Source organism: Hirundo rustica, chromosome 11 (assembly GCF_015227805.2).
Source record: "Hirundo rustica isolate bHirRus1 chromosome 11, bHirRus1.pri.v3, whole genome shotgun sequence".
Lineage (NCBI taxonomy): Eukaryota > Metazoa > Chordata > Aves > Passeriformes > Hirundinidae > Hirundo > Hirundo rustica.
The window spans coordinates 13,734,369-13,740,522 of record NC_053460.1 but is presented as its reverse complement, the minus strand read 5'-3'; positions in this window follow the sequence as shown (position 1 = coordinate 13,740,522).

Below are 6,154 nucleotides of genomic sequence, written 5' to 3'. Positions count from 1 at the left end.
CCCCGCGCGACCCCGACAGAGGACAAGCCCCGCCCACCCCCGAGCGCGCGAGCGGCCGGCCCCGCCCGCGCCGCCGGATTGGCTGCGCGCGGGCTGCGCTCGGAGCCCCCTGGCGGCCGCGCTGGGAACGGCCCCGGGGCTGGGATAGCGGGAATGCTGAGGGGAGCGGGAATGCTGAGGGGAGGGGGAGCGGTGAAGGGAGCGGGAATGCTGAGGGGAGGGGGAGCGGGAATGCTGAGGGGAGGGGGAGCGGTGAAGGGAGCGGGAATGCTGAGGGGAGGGGGAGCGGGAATGCTGAGGGGAGGGGGAGCGGTGAAGGGAGCGGGAATGCTGAGGGGAGCGGGAATGCTGAGGGGAGGGGGAGCGTTCCCGCTCAATGCTGAGGGGAGGGGGAGCGGTGAAGGGAGCGGGAATGCTGAGGGGAGGGGGAGCGGTGAAGGGAGCGGGAATGCTGAGGGGAGGGGAGCGGGAATGCTGAGGGGAGCGGGAATGCTGAGGGGAGGGGGAGCGGTGGGGGGGCCGGGAATGGGGGAGCCTGACTGAAATGTTCCTGCCGTCAGGAAGCGCCAAACACCATTCCTCTGGTCTCCATCTCAATTCAGAAAAAGACGAGACCGCAGCGCAGGGGGATGTGTGTTGCCTGCTGCACTGATGCCTTTGGGAGCCTGGCGGTCCAAGAGCAGTTTGCCTGGCCCTGCCTCTTAGTGGGGTTACGCTCACAAGTGAGATGATTTCGAGTACAATGTCCTCAGACAACAGTGTGCTACTGCCAGACCACTATCAGGACCAGAACCAGAGCAACAGGAACAGCTATCTCAGCAGAGCCTGAATTTCTGACTCATAAATTGCATTTATGTCCTAGCGAGTATCCTCTGGATTGTCACGCCAGCCCTCTCCACCCTTACCAATATAGTATGATGAATAAAGAATCAAACATTGTTTACAGTGTCCTCTCCCGTGCCAGTACAACCTGTTGATTTTTTTTCCTTCCTCTTCCACGAGTCTCTGCCTTGAGCCCGTTTCCTACTGAGGGCCTGAGAAGGTCCCGCTCTGTCCTTGTCACTGCTGGGCTGCCCATGTGAGGTGAGGTGAGGTGGTTTCTGGCTGTGTACACAGTTACTAAACTGGCTCATTTGCCCTTTTCCTTTCCTCCTCAGTATTTAAGTTATGACTCAGAGGGTGGATTTGTTTCCCTGTTCTCTCTGCATATTTTTTTTCCAGCCTGTACCAGTCCTTTGGCACAGGTGTTTCTCCAGAGATACACAAAGACAAGACAGGTTTATTTTCCATATAAACTGTGACTGCTGCCAAAATGCAAGTGTATTCTATGCAGGCACGACATCCAGATTTCATTCCTGAATCCAGAACAAATCCATGCAACCACGACCTTGAGCTTGCATCTGGATTTTTAATTTTTTCCTTAATTGATAAGGTCCAAACAATAGCAAAACATAGAAAGGTATTTGAGGAAGATTTATAACAGCAGGGGGCTCTGCTGAGTACAGTAACAGTATCTAGTAAATAATGAATATACAAGAGAGCTCACAGAGATCTATGACAACACCCTGCTTTTCTTTATAAAGTAAATAAAGTAGTCAGGGACAGCTGTTCAACTACTCCATAAAAACAAAAATGTTTTCCTTATTGAATGCAAACAAAATAGTCCCTAGCTAGAATTTTTTTCTTTTTTTTTTTTTTTTAATCAGACATGTATTTTTAATGTTATTCTAATTTTTTAACACCTTAGTTTTGAGTTCTGAAGTCCGAGTCTATTTCTTTTACATAATTTAGGTTTAATCCAGCACTGAGATAAAAACAACAAACACCATTTTAAGGGTACAGGCGCTTTCTCTCTTAACAGTCAAGATACTTTGCAAGACCAAGCCTCACTTAAAATATGTTTTACATCAATTTAAAATAGAAAATAAGAAAATTATGCACTTTCTCTATCTTATGAAAAGCTACACGTGACTTTTTAAATGTCTGATGGCTTTTCTTTGCTGTAGTCACCAGAGACTCCGCCTGAGCTGAATGGCCTGAGGTGTTTCCACGGCCTGACACATCAACTGCCTGAGCATGGCAGTATTTTGGTGTGCAACTATAATTTTACAAGGAAACAAAAATTCCAAAGTAGGAACAATTCACACATCTAATCCACCTTAGAGTGGGAGAGAGAAGCACTCGATGTATTTCTGCTCAGCACTCCAGGCAATTTGGAAGCATCCTACGCTCCTGCAGTGTCCCTTGGGAGAGATGACAGCCTTGGGCTCTGTCAGTCCCAATGTGCTGATGAAACACAGCAAATTGAGAAATTAAATTCCTAAAGTGCTGTGCAACCTTGTGTCAAAAAGGTTATAAAACACATCCTGGTTAAGTAACAACTTCCTAATAAGTCAGCTATAGTCAGCAGGGGTATTATTCTTTCCACGGCCAAAGTACTACCTAGAGAATTCTTAAGTTTTATCTAAAATACAAGATTAGGATGCCTGAGAGCAAAATTACAAATACTAGGAAGAGCTAGATGATAATATTTGCAATGTTACCATGAAGGAATTGAAGTTATGTGACAGTATTCAACGGGCAAGAAGAAAGTACTGTATAAAAAATACACTGATTATGCAGACAAGCTTCAATCCTATTTTATTATTCTGATTTTGGTAATTTTGATAAAAATAGTAATTTGTACTACTTAATAATGTTACTGTGCTCTCACCAGTAGATTTCCAGGCAGCTGTAATCTGAGCCCCCTCTGAGTCCTTTCACAGGGAATCAAAGTCGTGCCTAACAAGTCCTTTGAGATCCCATTGCTCTGAACTTGGGCAAGACCAACATTTAAGCAGCACAGATGTTGGCTTTGTTCTCCAAGTACAGCTAAATATTGAGTGCTTCCCAATTACAAAGCATTGTCTAATTCACAGTGTTGTTAAGCATCGATGCCTCTCGGTTTCAGGAAGCCCAGGCTCAGGCTGGATCCTGCCTCCAGCTCAGCTGAGCACATTGAAGCTTGCCTGAGAAAAAAAGGCCACAGCCTCAGATATTAAAAAGAAGCTTTTCTTCAAATATCAATAATTTAAACTACTTGATAGCAGGAACACCTACTGTTCTCTAAAAAAAGAAAAGGCTTCCAAAATTTTATCCTCACATATCAGGCCTTTTTTGTGGGAAACTTTTTTAAAATCCACAGGTGTTCAGAACAGTTTGGTTTCTACCAATTGATATAATTTCACCAAAAGCTTACATTATTTTCATAGAGCGTCTTTTCAATTAGTTCTTATGAAGAGAATGCAATAGATTACTTTACACATTCCATCTGAGTTTGGGGTTTGGGCAGGAGGATGGGCTTTTTTTTTTTTTTTTTTTTTTTTTTTTTTCTTTCTTTCTTTCTTTCTTTCTTTCTCATGAGATAATGAAAGTTGTTAAACATTAAGATATGGAGTCACGTAACTGGTACTTTTGCAGTGGACTGCATTGAGCTTTGCAACAAATCTTAAAGTGTTATGTTCAGTTTGAGGAACACCAGAAACAGTAATTTCTCTGAAGATGGTCCTTATATTCTGAACTGCTACCATGAGCGGTAGTCCACAGCAAAGAAAATCCTCCTTACTTGTACAACACAGAATACGGAAAACCTTGCTCTTTTTGTCTGAATAAACCTAGTTTTTGTAATGTGGTTTCCATTTACTTAGTGTGCTCAAAGATTCCCAAATATCATTAAAAACACTTTGGCATTTTAAGCTATTGCAAGCAGTTTTCTATCCAGTGTCTTTATTTCAATGAAACAGCAGCAGCAGAATGAATGCTCAGTTACCACATGTCATTATTGTAATCATGGGGTTCAAACCATGCAACTATTCATGGCAAAGCAGCTTGTTGAAGGTCTGTCAGAATGGAAACATGTGACAGCAGCTGTTAGTCTGTTTATCGCCTTTATTTCTCCAAGTCTCCGTCTACCTTTCTATGTATTTATGCATTTGCTGCTGTTCTGTATCTCTAGCTCAGCACCATCAACATGAAATTCATTATTTTAGCTTCTTATAACTGCAAGAAAAGCAGCCTGTGCCTTTATGACTAAAGGTGGAATGCAACATGGAGATCAAGGAACCTTGGTAAGCAGCACTGTCCACCTTCTACGTCCGGTTTGTCTGAAACTTGTGTTCATATGATTTGCACATTCATTTAGGAACAACTTTGCCTCAACGTTGCAAGTTCATCCTACACTATTTACTTTCAGGAAAACACCTGTATCAAAATAACCTTTGGAGATACATTTGCCACCCGTAAAGGGAAGATACCTTTCTCTAACACCACTTCATACCGCGTTTGCCATGGAAAGGCTTTGTTTCATCCCTTTTATTTCCCGACTATTGAATTCCAGTTTTGCATATATTTATTCCAAGGCTTTACTAGAACCATTTTGGCTTGTGCTGAGTGCATTTGCAGGTGCCAAGCCCTGTTCCAAGGCCGCCCTGTGTTAAACACTAACCAGCAGCCTTACAGGATTTGCAAGCGAGGTCTGAGGGCTCGATTGGACTGCCATCAGTGCAGAAACAGAGATGTCAGGGGATCTGTACCTTTACTTGTGGGGGATCAATCAGAGACACGGGGGCAGAGCTGGCTGGACACTTTCTGCTACGCCAGCTCTTTCTTGGGGGGCGGACTGGGGGTGGAACAGCAGCTCATGGACCAATAGCAAAGGTTGATTTGTGTTCTTCCCCCACCAAAATTAATGTTTCCAAATTACAATCCAAACTCTGATTTTTAATAGTCTGGGTAGCATTTCAACCTTGATTTCTAAGGAACTATGAAATGAACTTGAATTAAAATACCTAGGAACTCTACTTGTATCCACTGAATGTAAACATGAGAATTTAAAAGAATTTGAACATTTCAGGAAATCTGATAAAAGCTTACTATAAAATCCAGTCTGGTTTTCTGGTAAATCCAACCTTGACATGTCTTACCACAGCTAGAAATATTTTCTTCTGGACTACTTTTTATCAAACCTAGAGAAAAGGCACCATGATGCTGTTAATTATCAAACTGACAGATTCAGAGAGCACTCGGCTTCCCAGATAGATGACTGATGACAAGTTTAAAAGTAAAGTGTCAAAACATACAGGCTCCAAAACCTGACATTTCAAAAGTTAAAAAGGCCTAAAATATGGGAAAATAATCAGATGCAATGTCCTGGAACAGTTGCTGCGGCTTCAAGTAAACAAAAATGGACTTCTTGGAACTTGATTTTCTAACAGAGCACTCTATTGGTTCATTCTGTGGGCAGAATTTTGGAGGGAGGACAAGCAGGGCCAGAAACACTCCTCGCGGCCTTCACAAACTGAACAGTAAACAAGAAAAAGCTCTTAGTAAAATCAGTACAATGACAAAACAAAAATAAATGAGTTTTCTGCACCACCTCGAGAATGTTCCTTCAGCACAAAAAACAAAAAAAATTCCCATCTCTGTTATTTTGTTAACTATGAATTGGCTAAAATCCTCAAGCAGCAATTATTTTTGAATTAGTGCAAAGCAAGCCCTGAAAAATACTGCATTTGAAAAAGAATAAGGACTGGAGAAAATTACTAGTGAAACTAAACACTATGGCAAGCAAAAGCTTGTTAGAAAGAAGAAACAGTAAAGAGAGAAAAAAGACTCAAGACATAATTGTATGCAATGAAATAAAATCAAACACAGCAAAAGCAGCTTCCTTGATCTTCATCAGCCAAGAAAACACAAAACCAGAACAGAACCCAAGTCTCAAACCATCTAATTTAGGCACCTTAAATTAGGAAGCTGGTTTGCCATAATCTAAGAAGCGAAAGAAAAAGCAAAAAGAAGTTTCTACAAAAACAATTCACAAAAAAGGCTGATTTACAGCCCAGGCTCCTACTCAGGGAGGTAACGTTAGGTCATAGGAATATTCCTGAGTGAATGATCCCTTATTCCACTCTCTGAGCACAAACAAGGAGGCTCTTCTGGGCACCCAGGACGGGTAAAAAGGGCCTTCTCCTCCCCACGGGCAGCAAGAACGAGAGCATTTACCCCTCTCTCCCCTGAATTCTCCTGCTGTTGTATTTCATGGCAGACCTCCAGTCTTTTGCTATGAAAGCTGAACTGAACCCGAGAGATAAAAACATTCTCATCATCTGGAAACAAT